We start from the raw sequence: 21,831 nt of genomic DNA, 5'->3' as shown, positions 1-21,831 counted from the left end.
GCGTGTGTGTGTACGTGCGGTGCGACCGCACGCGAGAGAGAAGGCAGGTGGAGGGGCTGACTGGCAGAGATGATAGATGGTGAAACGCAGTTTTTTTTTTTTTTTTCTGTTGGGAAACACTGGGTGACAGCATATCGTGGTTGTTCTAAGTTAGTGATGGCAGCTGTTGACAAACAGCTACAAGCAACAAACCAGTTTATACCCACCAGTCCTCCCATTAGCTGGCCTACTCTCCTTGCTTTACCTGTATTTGGCCCAGCCTGCTTACCAGAAGCTGCATTCATCAGCTCCTCTTTGACTCAACCAGCCCGAACCGTGGGTGTTGATACTCGGACCCGACGTCTTGGACCTCCCCGCTCCGGTAGCTCACCTGATAGAGCCGGTATCACCAGGGCTTCATGCAGTGGCCCAGATTCGAGTTCGTTCTCACTTAACAGGACAACATGTTTAGGCTATAGGTTGATTTTCTACTGCATTATTATTTAATTCCATAGGTTTTTGTTTTTATTTTATGTTTGTACTGTTGAAAGTTGAACATAGATTGTTTTAGGCATAATCAAGCATGTTGAAAAAGCCTATCTGAATTTGTGTCTTTACCTATTGAGGGATATTATTTTATGTGTAACTTGTATAAAATCGTTGTGTAATCCATAAAGAGGAGGCATACCTTAAGTGTCCTCTTTTTTGGAAATCAAAATATGGTCACCTTAATTAAAGTCCATTAACATTTAGCTGTTTAACATGATCTTTGTGCTGCTGGTTTGTAATACCCTTCTTACTATTTCTTTGTTGTTTGTGATGTCAGGGCGGTCATGGTGATGATATTTTGCAATCAGCCCGTCGCTTACTACAGTTACTGAGTTCGTCTGGTCAACAAGGTGCAGCCAGTGGTGGCGTCACAAATCAACATATAAGGTTTAGTATTTAACTTTAATTCATGTACATAATTTTACTCATACATTGTAGATGTATTGATGATAAATAAATGTTTTTGGATACAATCCTGCAGAGAACAGAGACAGACAGCATCACTTCAAACGGAAATGACCAGGTAAAAAGAAGTTTATTTTAAATGAAGCCCTATGTATACACATTTTGACACTCTGTTGATTTGTACAGGCAAAATCAAAGTAATGAAAGTATTATGTTGAATGCTCTGTATTGCAGATCTTTAAGTCTAAGTCAGTAAACACTGGAAGAAAGCATGATGTTTTGTGTCGATTCTGAAAATGTGTATGGTCCATTTCACTTAAAGCTCCAGTTGGCAAGTTGATGAAAGTGAAAGTAAACTCTGCGACTTGGTCGGAAATTTCAATACAATACTCTGTCAGGTCCCTTTATGAGCCTCAGAGGTGAAAAGAGCGACCTGTGCTCCACTGTCTCTCAGATTAACTCATATCACAGCGGTGCCTGGACAGCGTGACGTGTGTGGTTGTGCTGCTGCCGTGGTCCTGCCAGATGCCTCCTGCTGCTGCTGCCATCATTAGTCATACTTCTACTGTTATTATACACATATGACTATTGTCACACATGTATACTGCCAGATGTTAATACATACTTTCAACATATTGTACCACAGTTGCCAGAACTATAACTATAGTATTATTACTTTCAATAATGTTGTTGTAAGCTACTGTCATTACCTGCATCTATCTCTCTCTCTCTCTCTCTCTCTCTCTCTCTCTCTCTCTCTCTCTCTCCCTGTCTCTATCTCTCTCTCTGTCTCATTGTGTCATACGGATTACTGTTAATTTATCATGCTGATCTGTCCTGTACGACATCTATTGCACGTCTGTCCATCCTGGAAGAGGGATCCCTCCTCAGTTGCTCTTCCTGAGGTTTCTACCGTTTTTTTTCCCCCGTTAAAGGTTTTTTTTGGGGGGGAGTTTTTCCTTATCCGCTGCGAGGGTCATAAGGACAGAGGGATGTCGTATGCTGTAAAGCCCTGTGAGGCAAATTGTGATTTGTGATATTGGGCTTTATAAATAAAATTGATTGATTGATTGATTGACCTGATAATGTGTTGTCTTGAAATGTCCGACCAAGTCGCGGAGTTTACTTTCACTTTCGTCAGCTCACTACGATGTGTACGAGCTGCGATTGGCTGCTCCTCCTGCTCCCTCTACCTGACTGGTGGAGAAGCTTCAGTCGTGGTAGATTTCAGCAAATATGATTACAGGCTGTAGGTGGAGCCAGAGTATTTTCAAATAAACACAAGAAGTTTGTGCTCTAATAAAAAAAAAAAAAAAAAAAGGGATCAGCACTCAGTGAATAATCCTCCTAAGCCCTACGATAAGCTATTATGGCAAGGCTTAACTATACAGACCCGTGAGCAGTGATAACTAACATGTCTTTGGGGTCATCGGGTGGGAACCTCCTTTCACCGGTGTTTCGTCTAGTTAGTCCCACGACACCTCCAGGAGGCTAGACAGTGATCTCTGGCGTCCCAGAGACACTCCCCTAATGCCAGGTCTCACTGCTCCCCACACTAACCGAACAACCTCCTTTACCTTACCTATACTACCACAAAGGAGGTAGACCCAGGGAAGGAAGCCTTGTTAGGCTATCACACTCCCCCGCCGGGTTAGGCTGTACAGTCTACCTCCCCAGGACGAGCCCTCACAACAATGACACCTCCAGGAGGCTGGACAGTGATCTCAGCCCAAACAGCACTGCCAACTTCAACCAAGCCCAGGCTCCGTTTATGCAAGCTCCAGGCAGAAGCAATGCTGATACTACCTTTACTAGCACATTCACCATACTCTATTTCACATGCTACATAGCATAACTACAATGTAAGCTAAAGTTAAAGGAGATAAATGAACTCACAGGATCAGCAAACACACTCACTTTGCAGCATGGTCTCAAACAAAATGGATTCAAATAGGCCACTCCCACACTTAAATAACCTTCCTCTTCCTGGATTTCCTTCTTACTTACACATGGCTTTCTCAGCCCAAACAGCACTGCCATCTTCAACCAAACCCAGGCTCCATACATGCGAGCTCCAGGCAGAAGCAATGCTGATACTAGCTTTCCTGTCACATTCACCATACTCTATTTCACACACTACATAGCATAACTACAATATAAGCTAAAGTTAAAGGAGCTAACTGGACTTACAGGATCAGCAAGCACACTCACCTTGCCGCATGGCCTCAAACAAAATGGATTCCAATAGGCCACTCCCACACTTAAATACTTCCTCTTCCTGGATTTCTCCTGACAGGAAGTGGATCTCTCCACCTGATCTCAAGGAGTTATGTGCCCTGCTTAGTAGTTCCCCCTGCTGGCCCCCAGCTGACATTATTTCTTCTGTAATAGATAAACTGGCTGCATTTAATTGCTTCATCTGACATTTCCCTCACTGTCTTCCTCAAATTCTGTCCCCGCACTCCGAGTTCCCCCAGGAGTGAGACAGTTGATCTTGCTATGAATCCCCTACACCCCACTTCCACTGGACAAATCCTAGTCTTCCATCCTCGCTGCTCAGCTTCTGCTCCTAAGTCTGCATATCTAAGCTTTTTTCTTTCATAGGCTTCTTCCACTGAGTCTTCCCAAGGAACTGTCAGCTCAATGAAATAAACTATCTGTTGACTCACTGACCACAACACTAAGTCAGGCCTCTGCCTGGTACAGACTATTTCCTGAGGAACAACAAGCTTTCCCCCTAAATCTACTTGCATTTCCCAATCACAAGCACCTTCTAGGCGGCCACACCCTTGCCTCCTCACTAACTTATCCCTTCTGTATTTCTCTCCCTCACGGACACACTGAATTACTAAGCCCCTATCCTTAACACCTTCTGAATTCACCTGTCTTCGTTTCCCTTCGATGCCTGCAGCTAAACATTTCAACACCTGATTATGTCGCCATGTATATCGGCCTTGTGACAAGCCAACTTTACAGCCTGACAAAATATGCTTTAAAGTTGCGGTACGTGAACACAATGGGCATGATGGGTCCTCATTTACCCACAGTTTTAGGTTCTGGGGGGTTGGTAACACATCGTATGTAGCCCCTACCAGGAATCTAATACGATTGTCCTCCATACTCCACAGGTCCCTCCAACTAAGCTTCCTCTTCTCTACACTTTCCCAATTCAACCACTGTCCCTGTTTAGCCTGGGCCACTACCTTTGCACCCCTTACTATCTCTTCCTGTCTGCGTATCTGTTCTACAACCAGCTTTCTTTTATCTTTGAGGCCTGCTGTATTCCATACCGGTTTACCTGAGCCAAGCCCCAGGCCTCCCCGGCCAAACTGAACATTACTTACAATCTCTGCATGTCTAAGAGCTGCCTCTGCCTCCTGAACTGCCGATCTTGGGTTCCACTTCCTCCCCTTGGTTGGATTTGGAACCACACTCCTAACTACCACGTCCTTACTCCCAGATAACAAGAGCTCTGTCCTGACCTTGGTACATTTAAATTCCTCTGTTAAACTAGGTACTGGCAGCTGAAGTATCCCTTTTCCATACAATGCAACACTACTTAGGCACCTAGGAGCGCCCAACCACTTCCTAATGTAGGAGCTAACCGACCTTTCCATTCTCTCCACAACAGATATTGGAATTTCATAAACTGACAATGGCCACATTAACCTAGGATATAGCCCAAATTGCAAACACCACAACTTCAACTTTCCTGGAAGTTCTGATTTATCTATTCTATCCAATCCTTCAGCCACATCTTTTCTAAATTTCACCACCTGTTCCTTATCATTCAACTCTACATTGTACCACCTACCTAAGCTCTTCATTGACTTTGCCCTAATTGTTGGGATGTCCTCATCATCTATGACAAACTTCCTATCACTTAACTTCCCTCTACATATCAAGATGCTTCTAGATTTACTAGGCTTGATCTTCATGCTGGCCCACTTGAGGTTCTTATTTACCTTCTCTAGTAGCCTCTTTGTACATGGCATTGTTGTGGTCACCAGTGTCATGTCATCCATGTGAGCCCTAACTGGTGGAAGATGCAACCCATTCTGCCGTCTCTCCACACCTACCACCCACTTAGAAGCCCTGATGATTACTTCCATTGCCATAGTAAATGCTAATGGAGAAATTGTACACCCTGCCATGATGCCTATTTCTAGCCTCTGCCAACCTGTTGTGAAACCTGCTGTACTTAGACACAACCTAATATCCTGAAAATATGCTTTCACTAAGTTAACAACTACCTGTGGCACTCTGAAGTAGTCAAACGCACTCCAAATGAGGCTGTGCGGTACTGAACCAAACGCATTTGCAAGATCTAAAAATATTACATGTAGGTCCCTTTTGTTAATCTTCGCTGCCTGAATCTGGTGCCAGATCATGCTAGTATGCTCTAAACACCCTGAAAAACCTGGTATTCCTGCCTTCTGCACCATGGTATCTATTAAGCTATTCCTTTCTAAGTAGCTAGCTAGTCTCTGCGCTACTACACTAAAGAAAATCTTCCCCTCCACATTCAAGAGAGAAATCATCCGGAATTGGCTAAGGTCCACAGACTCCTTCTCCTTAGGAATGAGGACACCCCCTGCCCTACGCCATGCTCTTGGTATAATTTGTTTTTCCCAAACTATTCTTAGCTGTTTCCACAAAAATTTAAGGGTATCAGGCGCACTTTTATAAACCCGGTAGGGGACTCCATTAGGCCCTGGGGCCGAAGAAGCCTTTGCACGCCTGACCACCTCCTGAACTTCCTTCCACCTAGGTGGCCTGACATCCATCTCATGCTCTATCCCTCCTAATGGAGGGATATCAGGTGGGAAACCTACTATCCTATTCTTCTCCAAATCTGAATACGTGTTTCTCAAATATTCTTCAACCTCTAACCTTTCTGCTTTAAGCTGCCCTCCCTTTTCCTGGCTGAACAATCCTTTAACAAACTTAAAAGGGTCCCTGAAAAAACCTGTCCTAGCATATTCCTTCTTCCTCCTCTTTTTCCTGAGATGCTCCGCCCTTCTAAGAACTGCTAGCCTGCTTCTCAACTCCTCTTGCAACACCTTAATTCCCTCCCTTTCTTCTTCTGTAGCCTTTTTCCACTGCTTTCTTAAAGCAACTGAAGTGAGAAAGCAGAAAGCAGGCTAGTAGAATTCACGAGAGCAGTACAGAGATGCTGTCACAGAAACACCGGAAATGACACAACTCGCTTACCGCAATACGTCAGCACGTCAGCGTCTGTGGCGCACGCCCAGTTTTCTGTTGTAAAATTTGTTTCATAAATGAGGGCCACTGTCTGTGCATTGAATCATGTCCCTCCTGGCCTTCTCCCTTTCCTACTGCCTCTGACAGCATTTGTTAGAATCAGACCCCAGTGTACCAGAAACAGCCAATCAGAGCTGAGGAGTCTGACAGCTGTCAATCATGTCGATCACTGCTCGTGAACTGTGGTTAACCTGTCAAACTTGGCAGCACTGATCAAATATGAATCAAGATTCTGTTACTGCATTTCTCACCTGAAATGTTTTTAGAAACATATCTTAGTGTACTGTTCAGCTGTATGATGGGACAGTTTGTGACCCAGCCTCCATGTAGGATACTGTTGTCTGGAGTACCAAGCACTGCTCACGAGCCAGACCACCTCTCTTATTTTACAGCTAAACAGTACACTAAAATATGTTTCTGAAAACATTTGAGGTGAGATAAAGGCATTGCAGTAACAGAATCCTGATTCATATTTCATCATGAGCAGTGACTGACATGACTGACAGCTGTGTCAGAGACTCTTTGGCTCTGATTGGTTGTTTTTGTTCACATGCAGTAAGGTCAGTAGAAGCACTATAAGACAATAGAGTAGGCAGAGGAGAATGTTTTTTATTCACAGATTGTGTGTCTCATTAAGTGCTGTGTGAATTTAGAAACAGTCTCAGCAAATAAGTTGTTTTTCATAAAAGTCACCAACTTTAGCTTTAAGAGACTCTTCAAACCCCATAGGTCTCTCCAGACAGACAGACAGACATGCAATAGATGCCGTGTAGATGCCAAGAGGCAAAACTGAAGCACACCATTCACACAGATAGGAGAGAGGAAACAAACAAACACACAGGTTTAGGTCTTGTTGTGGCAGAGGTTGAGTGTGAGAGAATAACATGAACTAATGATTTAATTGGTTAATGACTGCACAATAACTGGGCCGCTGAAAGGATGATGACATCAGGTACAAAGAAAAATTCTTTGGATTCCCACTGAAGCTGTCCGTTGCAGTAGTAGGAAAGGTAGAAGACCAGGAGGGACATGATTCAATGCACAGACAGTGGCCCTCATTTATGAAACAAATTTTACAACAGAAAACTGGGCATGCGGCCATTTGCAGGCAAACCTCAGCTTTTATCAGTGTGGACGTGAGCAGAGGATACGATCAAATCTCTCATCAGGTCTCAGCTCGTGTACCCAAGTTTGAGTCAGCGTGGACATGCAGTCAGAGTAAATCTGGCTGAGTCTGATAATTGTCATTAGACTATATTCTGACTAACATTTAAGTATATGCAGCCACATATTGATCACTTAAAAATGTAAAACCTATGAGAAAATCACAAAACATCGGCCCACGCTCTCTATCCTAACTTGCAGTTACCTGGCTCTGTGGGACTGGCTCCAGGCTGACCCAAGGTTCATATCATGGATGTATAAATTGAATATTCCAACCTCAGCTGAGGTTTGATTGTCCACTGCAAAGCTGTTGACTGCAGCAGTGTTTTCTTTCCATACTGTGGTTTTCTGACTTCCTCTAGAACTTTTTTTTTTTTTTTTTTACTGTGTGTCCTTCTTTAAAAAGCTAGAAAAGTGTCAAAACCATACAGTACTTGGTTGAAACGTAATATCCCCCCCCCCCTTGCCTCAAAAATGGTTTGATCCACACCATCCCTCCCACCTTTCCCCAACTCGGGCTCTGAGCGTTCTATCTGGATAGAGCGACAGAGTGGGTGATATGCAGTAGTGGTGTAATTACCGGCTTAAACCCGGATATGTGGCACATTTCCTAACTTCTACCACTCAATACCAACACATTATTATCATTACCAGTCCTCATTTTTGCTGCATTTAATCGTAGGTCACTGTTTATATTGTTAGGTAGGAGTTAGCTGACGTTTTTTTCTAGCTAGGAAACGTTACAGGTGGTCAGTACCACTGTCCTCTGTTTGAATTAGAATGAGAGAAGCTAGCTGTTGTGTCATGTGCATGTGTTAATATTAAAGCCAAGGTGCTACTGACTAGCTAACTGACTGGATGCCCATTAACATTATAACTCCTATTGTGTGTGTGTGTGTGTGTGTGTGTGTGTGTGCGCGCGTGTGCTCGTGCGCGCGTGTGCGCACATGTGCGTGTGTACAGACAGACAGACAGACAGACAGACAGCGAGTGTAAGATCAAATGGTCTGTCTATCTAGAACGATGTTGTAAGTTGGATCAATGTATCACTTTATACAGTTTATATCTCTTATTAGATATAAAACGCATTGTTTGGTTATTTGCCTTTTGGTTGACAGTACAAAGAGAGAGAGAGGAGCAGAGAGAGGACTTTATTTATTAGTATTCTTATTAGTATTTTTGGTATGTTTGGTACTCACTATAGGGGGCTGGTTTACTTCAGAAACATACATACTGTCAGCATATTAGGCTATATATCAGCACACGGAATGCCTCTCGTCCAATCAAATTACTCGGTAGGGACAAACTGTTGTATAAATTATAATAATATGTAACTGCTACTGTAATACTACGAAATACTACTGTTGTGTCACTGAATAGTTGATTTTGACTCATAGACCAGATATTGCCTGTTGGATGTGTAAAACACGTTATATCTCATGTGTAACCACAACAGAGAAGTTTGAAAAACTATATTCTCACCTAAAAAATATTAAAACTACAGTCTGTGACATAATAACAGTAGTATTCCAGAGCAAGTCAACAACATCCCATTCACACTAATTAAGTTGCTCACTAAAATTATATTAGTCTAGTAGGAAGGGGGGGTCCCCATGGTCACGGTGGATTTCTAAATGAAACCTATATTTTTGGAATTGTGAAGGTCTGTAGATAATGAATTTTGATGTTCCCATCGCTAAAAAGAGTAGTCCTCGGAATTCCGGCAGAATTTTCGAATTCAGTCAATCGGAATATATGGAAAAAATTAAAAATCAAATGTATCCACAACTTTTGAACCATATATTGTACAGAGACAAATAAACCTTTTTGCATACATTAAGCACGAGAAATCAATTAAAATGGTTATTTTAATGATTTAAAATGTATGTCTATGCGTAATTGGCTTTTCTTTGCAAAATTTAGCAGAAAAAATATGAAAAAAGCTATGACCTATAGGAAATCTTCCCAACTTGTCAGTATTTGGTGAGAAACATCAGTTTTTTAATAGCTATAGAAAACTGCCCAGCACTCTAAGCTTTCATTTGATTGGTTACATGTTGCTGTAACTAAAAAAATAAAGTCTGGGAGACTGTTAGAGCTATGTCTACTCCCAAATTTGTGATAGACAGGTCAAAATGAGGGATAACCATAACTCTTGAATCATACATCATACATATATAAATGAACCAATTTTTTAATGTAATTTTTTATTTTACAAATTGATTATGGTGTTCTCTTGATGACAGAAGTAGTTTTTATGTATTTAGTCCAAATAGTATTTTTATGGGCTGAAATATGTGCCACCAGAAACTGAATTTGAATCATTTATATTTGAATTTGAATTTCTAAACTTGAATAATTGCATTGAAAAACTGAATTTGAATCACATAATTTGAAATTGTATTGTTCATTTGAATCATTGCATTGAAAAACTGAATCTGAATAGTATAATTTGAAATTGAATTTATTTCTATATATCTTCACATTCAGTTCTCACAATTCAATTTCAATTTACTGTGACAGACATCCAGGTAGTTTAAGGATGAAGGAAGAGCAATCGAGCGCAGATACACAGGACTCCTCTTCGGCCAATCAGCACCTACGTTTTTGAGCATGTAGGAAGAAGCGCTCGCCTCGATCATAGACTGTATAAAATAATGGACGTAGTCACCGTGACGTCACCCATCCGTTTCTGAAGAGTGGATTTGAAGCTCAAAATGGGGGGCGCGCAAGATGGTGATGGAGTAAGCAGCTTATTATCGAGCTCTCAGCACTGAACTTATATTGGAAGCACTTATCTGCAATAGATGACAAAGTTTAGTTGGTAAGGTTTGCTGAAGAAAGTCCCTCAATACTGTCTGGCTTGAACTGATCCAGCAGTGCTAAAATGCCGAAATCTGCTCAAAAAACATCAAGCAAACCAGGCAAGAGACCACAACTATGATGGGGGGATGAATTTCAACGTGCAAGTGGAGAGCAAGGAAGAGTTTCCTCCATTGCCGGTGACTCCAAGTAAACCCCCACTTCCCAAGAAACCTGCACTTTCTCGTGTTAATATCGACAATGATTTCAACTCTGAAAATGCCGTCCACACACTGGCTAGCCTTATCAACTCCAGAAGTGATGCGACTGAAAAAATGGTGGAAGCTGTCCGTGTCGAAATGAAAGACATGAATGAGAAGATTGTTGGCATTGAAAATGAGTGGAGAAAAGTGAGGAAACCGCTATGAAATGCTTGAATCACGTATCTGACCTGGAAAGTTATGGGTGGTGGTGGAATTTAAGGCTCTATGGTGTTCCGGAAGCTGAAAAGTACGGTGGCCCTGAAGTGCAAATCACAACAGCAAATCAGAAAACACAACAACAAATCAAAAAATACAACAACAAAACAAAAAACACAATGGCAAATCAGAAAACACAACAACAAAACAGAAAACACAATGGCAAATCAGAAAACACAACAACAAAACAGAAAACAAATGCCAAATTACTAAACACAACAACAAAACAGAAAACACAACAACAGATTAGAAAACACAACAACAAATCAGAAAACACAACAACAAAACAGAAAACACAACGGCAAATCAGAAAACACAACAACAAAACAGAAAACACAACAACAAAACAGAAAACACAATGGCAAATCAGAAAACACAACAACAAAACAGAAAACACAACAACAGATTACTAAATACAAAAACAAATCAGAAAACACAACAGCAAATCAGAAAACACAACAACAAAACAGAAAACACAACAGCAAATTAGAAAACACAACAACAAATCAGAAAACACAACAACAAAACAGAAAACACAACGGCAAATCAGAAAACACAACAACAAAACAGAAAACACAACAACAGATTACTAAATACAACAACAAATCAGAAAACACAACAGCAAATCAGAAAACACAACAACAAAACAGAAAACACAACAGCAAATTAGAAAACACAACAACAAATCAGAAAACACAACAACAAAACAGAAAACACAACGGCAAATCAGAAAACACAACAACAAAACAGAAAACACAACAACAAAACAGAAAACACAACGGCAAATCAGAAAACACAACAACAAAACAGGAAACACAACAACAAATTAGAAAACACAACAACAAATCAGAAAACACAACAACAAATCAGAAAACACAACAACAAAACAGAAAACACAACGGCAAATCAGAAAACACAACAACAAAACAGGAAACACAACAACAAAACAGAAAACACAACGGCAAATTAGAAAACACAACAACAAAACAGAAAACACAATGGCATTAACCAAACCGGAAAAGGTAGGTACCCTCAGGCGACATGAATCGTCGCTGATTGGACTGATCCGTCCTTTGAACCAGAAGGACAACACCGCCAGACAAACAGAAACAAAGGAACACGCCGCGGTGTATTGCCAAAATTGTGGCAAAGAGTTCGAGGAAAAACCCAACTTCTGCAGTGATTGTGGGAAAAGGCTGCAAGAAGACGGGGACAATACTCGCGCGACCTTCAAGTAAGTTGACGGATGTAACGTTAATGTAATGTTTATGTTAGGCTACTTTTGGATGGTGTAACGTTAGCTTACCAGAGCAAGTTAGCTAACTTACGTCAGTTTCCAGACCTTAATCGGCAATTCCTACAGCTACAGTATACATACACATACACATTTATTACGTTTACATAATGGTCGACTTGTTAGAGGAACGGTCTGTGTTTGTGCATGTAAATTAAAGACGTGATAAGGCACGTGTTGTCATCTAGGGGTGAGGGGGCAACAGGTGTTTCATGAATGCTGCTGTTTGGAGTGAAAGATGTATTGATGTTACCGCTGTTGCCAGAGTATCTTTTGGTGGTCAGTAACGTTAGAGTGCACGTTATAGGCAGTGAAACTGAAGACAGCTGAAGCAACTTCAGGCTTTAGTTTAGAAATTTGCAGGCCAGAAGGAAAAGATTGTGTGTGTTGTTTTTAGATTTGTTTACTTTCTTGCTTCAGTTTGTTTGTGTCCCCAAAACTGCACCCCTATTTTGCAAAAGATAATGTGTTGTCTTAATTTGATTCTTGTATGCTGTAAAACATTAGGCTACTGCTGTATTTATGTGTCTGTATAATATAACATATTTTTCCTTTGCTTCCGTGTAGAATCACAGACTCTTCAAACCCCTACACTAGGGACCTTTCTGGAGTACAGAAAGAGAAAAACAGAGGAGAGACAAAAGTTTTCTTGTGGGAAAATGGAGGCAAAGAAAACAAGTAAAGTCCAGGTAAGTTGGTTATGGCTCAGAGTGAGAATGAACAACTGTCAACTAGCTGTTGACATTCTTCCATCATCTCAGTCCTCTAAAAGTAAGCCTGATGGTAGGGTCAGTTTTATGGTGACCAATATATTTTTCCCTGTACTAATGGGCTTCTGTGCCACGACCATATTACTCAGATAATGACACTGTCCTGTTTTCACTTTTGTACATATTTGCTAGTTTCTGATCATTGTATTACCAATTATCTGTATCGAAAAGTACCCTTCAAATCTGCTGTTTACTGGCTTTAAGACATGCATGATGGGCACTTAAGGTTAGGTTTGCCCATAGTGGTGGCGCGCTCAGTCGCAGCGGCTCAGGACTAACCCTCCATTCTAACCTCATAATTTCGTTGTACAATTCATTGTATAATGACAATAAAGGCTACTTAAACTTAAAACTTAAAGGTTTGGGTCATTCTGCTTTGAGTGATATTTTGAGTTAATAATTGTCCATTTTGTATCCAAGTGTGACATGTAACATAGCATTAATGATCATTTTAAGTAAAGACTTAGACAGACTTTTTGTCATTTAGATTTACATCAAAATGAGATTTTGATGCAATGGCTCATAGCACAGCAGGAATAGTGAGAAAGGCAGTCTATACAAAATAAAATAAATATGCATATAAAAAGAGAAGATAAATATATTTCACAGGTAAATGTATTGCACAGAAAAAATCTAGTTGTGATGTGTTATTCCATGGCAGTATGGCCCAGAGGTCCTTAGTGGAGCAGTCCTGTGTAGATGTGTGTGGGTGTGTGGGTGGGGAGGGGAAATATTATAGTGCGTTCAGCAGTCTTATGGCATGCGGGAAGAAACTGTTGTTGAGCCTGGCTGTTCTGCTCCGTAGACTGCGGAATCTCCTCCCAGAGGCCAGCAGTGAGAACAGTCCATGATGGGGGTGGGAGGGGTCTCTGGTGATGTTTTGAACCCTGGTCAGACAGCGTTTCTTTAAACATTACCCACTAACAGTCCACTTTTTTTTTTCTTTTTTTTTTTTGCAGATAAATGTTGGTTTGATGACCATTGGGAAGGGTGGTGGTGTCAAGCCACAGCGTGGGAAAACTCTTTGCCTTTCTACACATGCTGACATCACTGCCCTAGATCTGCTTAATCAGGCAGTGAAAAAAATGACGGACTTCAACAAAGACTTGGATGAAGGACCTTTCCTCCTTCTTTATCCAGATGGCTCTGAAGTTATTAATATCCCTGGGACACAAAGACCATTTACTCTAAAAACATACAAGGCAGAAATTGACAGGCCATATCAGCGGATCACCGTTTTTATCTGCTCAAAAAAAGACTTTGAGGAAGGTAAACTGTGTTGTTATGACCTAGTTGTGTCCAGTACAGAGATGCCTTGACTTGCTGTACTGCTATATGTTAGTCAGTGAGGAATCTGATATTTATTGTTTGTTTGTATCTTTATTTATTTATCAAAAATCTGGGTCCTGTTTCAGAATGGAGTCTTGAGTTTCTCTGAGTTGATCTACCTTGAAAAGGAAAAATCTTAATTTTCTATTCTGGAACAGTGGAGTAATTTGTTCAATCAGTTTCAGAAAGGTTCTGCTTGAGGGTTTTTTTTTTTATAATTGTTTACACAAGACAAATTAAAAACAATAAATAGAAAGTGAAAATTGACAAAGACGGAGCAAAATGTCAGTCATCACTTAAAGAATTATACTACACATTTTTTGCTTCACAGTTTTAACAAAACACTACACCTAGTGTTATGTAAAACGCCAAACAGTCCTCTAGATTAGACTGGAAGCCTGTGTCTGTTGACTAGCTCCACAAGGACACTGAAATCCCACTAAATTCACAAATGAAAAATGTCTGAAATATGTATCAGCAATGTAATTATATTTAGCATATAATCATCACAAAAGGAATGTGAAAAGTTTCAGATTGAGCACAGTCATGTGGAGGTGTTGATGAAAAGATCTAATATATTTGGTGTTTGTCAGTAGAGTTTGGAATCATTTTTGAAGAGCTTATATATATTTTGATGAAGAGCTTGCTTTTGCAAAAGATGAGATGTTTTATGGCTTTTGTTTGTATGTGCAATGTTGACACACATGGCCTTCGTTTCACTAACTGATTTAGAAATAGTGAATAGATAAGCCACAATAGCCCATACAATCACCAAAGTAAATATTATTCTTTAATTAGCTAGTAACTTTTAAGAGGTTTTACTTCCCTTTCTGAAACAGAAAAAATGCAGACTTTCCCTCACTTTGGGATCAATAGTCAAGCTGTCTTTTGAAATAGGCCCTTGGATTTTATTAGTTGCTCCCTACTGTGTTTTCAGCATTCATGTTCATATTCTGTTAACCAGCTTGGAGTTATCTAAGCATTTTCTGTAGGTGTTAGCTTCCCTTTTTAGCAATTATCATTGAGGTGAGCTTCATTTATTTTCATGTTTTGCAGCTGGAGAATTGCCAGACACATCTGACTCTGACTCTGAGATTGCGATAAAAACAACATCAAGAGAGTTTGATCTAGCTGATACACTGGTGAGTGCAATTTAAAACATATTTGGGTGATCATTTTTGTAATTAACCTGCCCTCAACCTGTGTGGGTTTTTGACATCGGCCTACCAATACTAAACAAATACTTGTATTTGAATTAAATTATGTCTTTACTACAGCCATTTGAACCTCATCACAAAAGCAGTCCTGTACACAAAGAGCCTGACAAGGTGTAAGTAGTTGTGTGTGTGTGTGTGTGTGTGTGTGTGTGTGTGTGTGTGTGTCTGTGTCTGTGTGTACCATAGAAAATTTAGCTTTTACTGCATTTGCATACATATTTATTTGCTATCGACATAGCTTTGTAATTTGTGGTTATTGTAACATTTACTATACGTAAATGCATTGCTACTCCAATCTCTAAATGTTTGTTTGGTTTTGCAATGTCACCAATATATTTTGGAGTACACTATGATTTATGCTTTTATGCCCTCTCAGGAATGGTGCTGGGGGGCTGTCACTCTCTACTGAAGTACAACAGGTAATGGAGTATTATAATAGTTACATAGAGTCCTCATTGTCCCATGACTTTAGGTATGAAACAAAACAATAGCTAAATGTTTCCATAGACACCATATGGTCTAATAAGATAAGAATAACTTAATTGATCCTCAGAGGGAAATTCACTTGTCTGGCAGCTCATCTACCATTCAGTGAAGAATTATAAAGTCTGATGGCTGTGGGTACATAAGATCCTCTATATCTCTCCATCCTGCAGTGAAGAGAGAGGAGCCGTTGTCCACCATCTGTTTTTAATGTTATGATTATATTAATACCATTAGACCAAAGTCTATTGAAGTAAACTCATAATCATAGTATTGTGTTTATTGCAGTTGTGTGCTTTTAAGCTCTGCTTTTCATTCAGGGGGAATATAAAGCCACTTCAGATGGACTGTTAACTACAACCTTTTTGTGAATGTGCCTGACTTAAGAAATGGAAAGGGTATATGGAGAGTTAGATGATCGTAGATGCATCAAAAATCACTTCAGATATCCTCTTCAAGCATAGAAGCACATATGAGAAAAATTTCCTCAATACTTTAGCATGTTGCATTTTTTTCTTTCTTGTCCATTACTTAAATCATGTCATATATTTGCTTCATGCAGTTTTTTGAATTGGCAATTGTATCACATTTCACTTAAATTTACAACAATAAAAGTAAACAGGGAAATGTGAATGTGAAAGTGTGTCCACTGAACGTTATCTCCTCGCATTTAGAAGCTATTCTTAATTATCTCACCTCCTTAAAGGGTTAGTTGAATATTTTGGCAAATTTGCTTATTGCATTAATCCCTATAGTCATATAAGCAGGTACATTCCCTTTAATTATCAGTGCCTGGTTTTTTGAGAGCCGCGAGGCAGAGATGCGCACTGCTTTGTGAACACAACTTGTCCATAAGAGCATTTTGGAATTGTAGGATTGTGTATTTGATTAGTTTTGAGGGACGGAGCGACCTGTACCGTCCACCTCCATTGTGTTCACTGAGCAGCGCATGTCTCTGCCTCACAGCTCTCAAAACAACAGGCACTGGGAACATACCTACTCATATGACTATAGGGATTATTGCAATAGGCAAATTTGCCAAAATGTTGAACTATCCCTTTTAAGTAATCCATAGAGTTAGTTACGTAATTATGTTGTCATTTGATTGAGTATTTAACCTATTTCTACATTTCTTAATTTTCAGACTATACACTTGGATGAGGATCATACTTATCCAGGTACCTCTGGATGTCTTGACGTCAAGAGCTCCTGTTACAGGTGTGTTTTGTCTTATGTGTAATTATATATATAGAGTGGTGGACAAAATATCAGAAACGCAATATTATTGAGGGGTAAACACATTTCTCTCCTGACAAAGATTAGATGTTGTTGAGCTTAAGTTGGAACAGTGGGTCAACCATTTGATTGGGCAAATTTGTGCTAATCTACTGCGTGTTTATGCATTTATGTGTGTTTATATTTATATTGTGTGCACATAATGTCTTCATTTTGCAGAAACTACACCAACCTCTTTTCACCTATCGTCATTGATGATGATGAGGATGAAGTTCTCATTCCTGAGGAAACAAATGACATGCCCTCAGAAGAATCTGAGTGAGTCATATAGACATAAGCAGAAAATTAACCAGCTCTCTATTCTGTCCAAAATTAAATTATACAAAAGTGAGAAGTCACTAAAATGACAATCTGACTTTCTCTGTCTGTAACTGCTTGGATCAGGTCCAGTTGTTGAGATGTGTGTTTGAAGAGAGTCCATTGGAATTAAGCTAATAAGAATAAAAAGTTGCTCATTGTTTTAGAGACTGACTCATCAGTGTCTCTCGTGTCAATGAAGTGTCAGGATATAGTTTATGAATATGGAATGAAAGATTTTTGTTTAGTAAAGTAGCTACTATGCTTTGAGTATATTTTTAAAGTCTAAAGTAAGTTTCTCACTTTTCTTTAGACCCACAAGTGTGCAGGCACCTGAAATAATTGCAAATTTGGCACTTGCAATTGACCACAAGAAAGTCAGCAGGTTCAATATATCGAGATCTGACGTATGGGATGGAGCTGTCAGAGGATTTCGACGCAGCTCATACTCCGAAAACAGCGACATCTTCGTTAAGTTTACCGACGATGCAGGGTCCTTTGAAGAAGGGTTGGACACAGGTGGGGCGAGGCGAGAATTCCTCACACTTCTAATGAATCACCTGAGCAATCGCCCCATCTTCGATGGACCTCCAGAAAGACGATATCTTGTATATAATTCCACAGGTGGGTTTTTTGGCGTCATTTTAAAATTTGAAGTTTTAAAGCATTTAAAATTTTTTTTTATCTTCCACTGATGTAGATGGTAATTATCCATAATAATTCTGTACTCTCTGTAACAGCTGTCAGGGAAGATGAGTACTTTCTTGCAGGCAAGATGACTGCTGTGTCTATCATACACGGGGGACCAGCACCACATTTCCTCTCAAAGGACCTTGTCAACCACATAATAGGGAAGCCAAGTTTCAGTGCCACTGTGGAAGATGTAACAGATGAGGAGATAGGGAAAGCTCTACGTCAGGTAGAAAATTATCTTGACTGAAGGAATGAATTTACTAAGGGGACACCTGAAAATTATTTCAGTAATTGAGAGTAAGACTACACTCAAGAGATGATAAGTTTTATTTATTTAAAGGGACAGATTTCCACTCATTTCAACGAAAAGTAAAAGTCATTTTATTCCTTTATTTTTTAAAATCTAGATTTCTATTAATGAAGGAGAAGAGTAGTCAAGCATGGATATTTTTGGGTTGGTCTTACAATAAATGTCTTTTAAATAGGTCCAGGAAGCAGAATCGGAGGAGTCTTTGCAAAATCTAATTTTGCAAAACAGCACAATGTTCCAAACAGCTGGATGCTTCTGACGTGTCAAAGCTTGTGAGAAGCATACACTCGTGGAGGAGTATCTCAGATGGTACATTATAGACCGCAACCACATTGCCATTCAACAGTAACATTATTTTTAAAGTTTTAAAATGATATTATTTAAAACGTTTTTGCCAACAATCATCAAAAAATGTAATAGTTTAGTTTTTCACTAATCCAACATTCAGTCAGTATTGCCAATTGCATATCACTGCAGCCACTGACACATTGTGAGACAGTGCCATCAGGTATTTCTGAAATGGCAGGATTGAGGAGCATCCTTACTGGATCAGACTGTAAAAGTGCAATCTTCAGTTGCTATCTCCTCTTTTTGTCCCCTTCAGGGAAATGCTGGACAAAAAATTAATGTATTGAACAATACTAGCCTAATTTTAGGTTCCATCACTTTTATGATCCACAAAGTAAATATAAGTATGTAAATCATGAAGTACAGTCTGACACTGAGTAAACTTTGTTAAAGACAAATATTTAACTTTTACATACGCATGTCCACTGGATTCAATTGAAAGTTCTGTCTTATGTACCTTTTGACATGGCAAACCATATCTGAGCTCCACTGGTTTATTTCTATTCATTATACACAATTACCCAGAGTAACCAGCTGGTACTACTGACACTAATCAGCTGTTTGAAACCAAAAACTCATTTTCTCATAAGGGTTCAGTAATTAGCAGCTCAGGTTATGCTCCATTTGACCCTCAAATACCATCCGGCTTGTCTGTCTATTTTTCCTTGGTGTACTTAGTGCTCAAAGAAATTATTGTGCTTTGTTTAGCACACTTCTGTTTCTTGCAATGTGAAAGCAAGATTTTTAGGGGAGAAGTCCAAATCATGATGATCTCTCCTTTTTTGACATCACTATTAATTTCTGTGCACTATGAAATGTTTTCTGTATGCTCCTATATAAACAATCTACCTATGACATGAGATTATACAATCAGAATTTATGTCAGAATATATTAAATTAAAAATCTGGTCTGTAAGTATATTTGCATACATTGTTGCTATATGTTTGGTAGTATTTTTTTTCTGTCAGACCTGATAAACCACACCTATGTCTTACACAATAATTGTCCTTGATAGATTCAAAGATGGACTGGCAAGTCTGCAGTTTTTGACTGCACTGCAGCAGCATTCTGGTGTGCTGGCTCCTGTCCTATACCATTCTTCCAAGGCCCTGACTGCTGCAGAAATGGAAAGCATGTTCAGTCCAGACCTCAGCCCAAGAGGAAGCAACAGGCAGCAGAAGGAGGTCAAAATAATTGGATTTTGGGCTGATTTTCTTCTCGATTGTGAAGGTTTGTGAAGGCTGTTTTGTTAGATATATATAAATTGTGTAGTGTAGTTATATTTGTAAATCTTAGTTTCTTTGATGAAATATAAGACTAATGATTCACTTTATGTTTTTAGATAATGCAGAGTCAAACAATGCACTACAATGTTGACTTTCTCTTTTTAGAAAAAGTGACGGCTGTGTCCCTCGAGGATGTGCTGATGTTTGCCACTGGTTTAGCAGCACTTCCACCAGCAGGAATAACACCCACTCCAAGCATTGAGTTTTTAACTGATTCACCTTTTCCAATGGCAAGCACATGTACAAACACACTGAAGCTACCGCTCTTGGATTCCTACAGTGTCTTTACAGTTTTTCTCAATTGCTTACACACTATTACCAGACTTATGAACTAAATATCCTAATGCATAATGCCATCTCCCAAAAGACACACCCATTTCCCTAAACTGTTTACCGTATTGAGCTGTTTACACACATGATTCAAATTAGTTTAACTTTTAGTGCAAAACTGTACATACAAATCCCCTTAATTATCATTGGCTGCACCTTGTGTTCATTCAGAAAGCACAAGCATTCGATATTGTTCACTCAGTCAGCAAAGGCTGAACCCAATTAGCACACAATTACTTGATTGAAAACACGAGGAGACAAAATTGTTCACACACCAATCAAAACGTCTAAAAGGGCCCTGGGTCAGTTCATTTTTTAGAACAATGGATCCTGGACGGCAAGAAAGAGGAAGAGGTCAAAGAAGAGGAGGAGGAAGAGGAGGAGGAAGAGGGAGGCGGAGGACGAGGAGACAAGTAGTGAGTGATGAAATTCGTGCCACTCTTGTCGACTATGTCCTTGTGCATGGCCTGACAATGAGGGAGGCTGGGCAACGAGTGCAGCCAAACCTTAGCCGCTTCACTGTTGCCTCCAACATACGGACCTTCAGGCAGGAAAATAGGTAAGTATTTTATGTACATACTGCTCTCTACTGTACTCTACTTTAGATTGCTGTACCCTGAGCTCTTACAGTACCATACAGCATGTATAAATTTACAGTATTGTAGCTGTTTGCTCTATCATTCTGTATGCATCTCAGTTACAGTATGTAATGTGGAATTACTGTAGGCTCCCATTTTGTTACAGTAAAAGAATTGTTTACAGTTACAGTATCCCATCCCACTTCTGTTTTTGCATGTGATGTGGATGAGGTTCTCTGGCCTGACACAGACCAGAGACGCGATGCTGTACAAGAGTGAAATATTTTCTGTATTTGCCATTTTATTTTGCCATTTTCTGTATTTATATTTTTGTGCAAATATGATTTTCTTTTTTTCCTCCCTTATGAATAAAAAAAGTAAAAACAATTGTCTACTGTGTTTATCATTTAAAGAGATTTTGTGGAGGAGAACCAGAAGCAACATTATTTATTTTAGGTTTTTGTGGCAGTGTTATGAATTGATCTCCACAGTGTCTAAGACTATGTTGTAGTGTGTGTGTTTTTCTGGACTATTGTGTGATGTGTGAAGGCAACATTTGGTCTTGAACTGGAAGTCTGACATTTGGGGAGTTGAGTGTGCAGTTTTGGATTTGTGTTTAGGGTTTTGAGGAATGGAGCTTAGTTTCGAGAAATGTGTCTAAGCAATCGAGAAAAACTGTAATATAATTGTGAGCGATGACAGATGGATTATTGTTTGTTGGTCCACAAACAAGCCACATTATTTTTCTTGAGAAGCCATCTATACATCCTGAAATGGTTTCAGTTTATCATATCTGTCTACATGCCATATGTAGTTTGGACCCATGGAGTGATATGTACGTCTTGTAAACCTCCTGCGTGTTCTCAAAGCCGTCCCTCGTGGATTCAGTTGTTTCAATAACCTCATTACTACATCACGTGTAACGTGAAGTCTGTGTTTTGTTGGAGAACTTGCCA

General features: G+C 39.7%; 1 pseudogene; it reads left to right on the top strand.

Moving 5' to 3' along the window:
• Positions 1–11,754: 11,754 nt before the first annotated feature.
• LOC117270211 (G2/M phase-specific E3 ubiquitin-protein ligase-like) lies at positions 11,755–20,356 on the top strand (annotated as a pseudogene).
• The last annotated feature ends 1,475 nt before the right edge of the window (positions 20,357–21,831 follow it).

The sequence above is a fragment of the Epinephelus lanceolatus genome, chromosome 13 (assembly GCF_041903045.1).
Source record: "Epinephelus lanceolatus isolate andai-2023 chromosome 13, ASM4190304v1, whole genome shotgun sequence".
NCBI classification, from domain to species: Eukaryota; Metazoa; Chordata; class Actinopteri; order Perciformes; family Serranidae; genus Epinephelus; species Epinephelus lanceolatus.
This window is presented reverse-complemented; position numbering and strand designations above follow the sequence as displayed.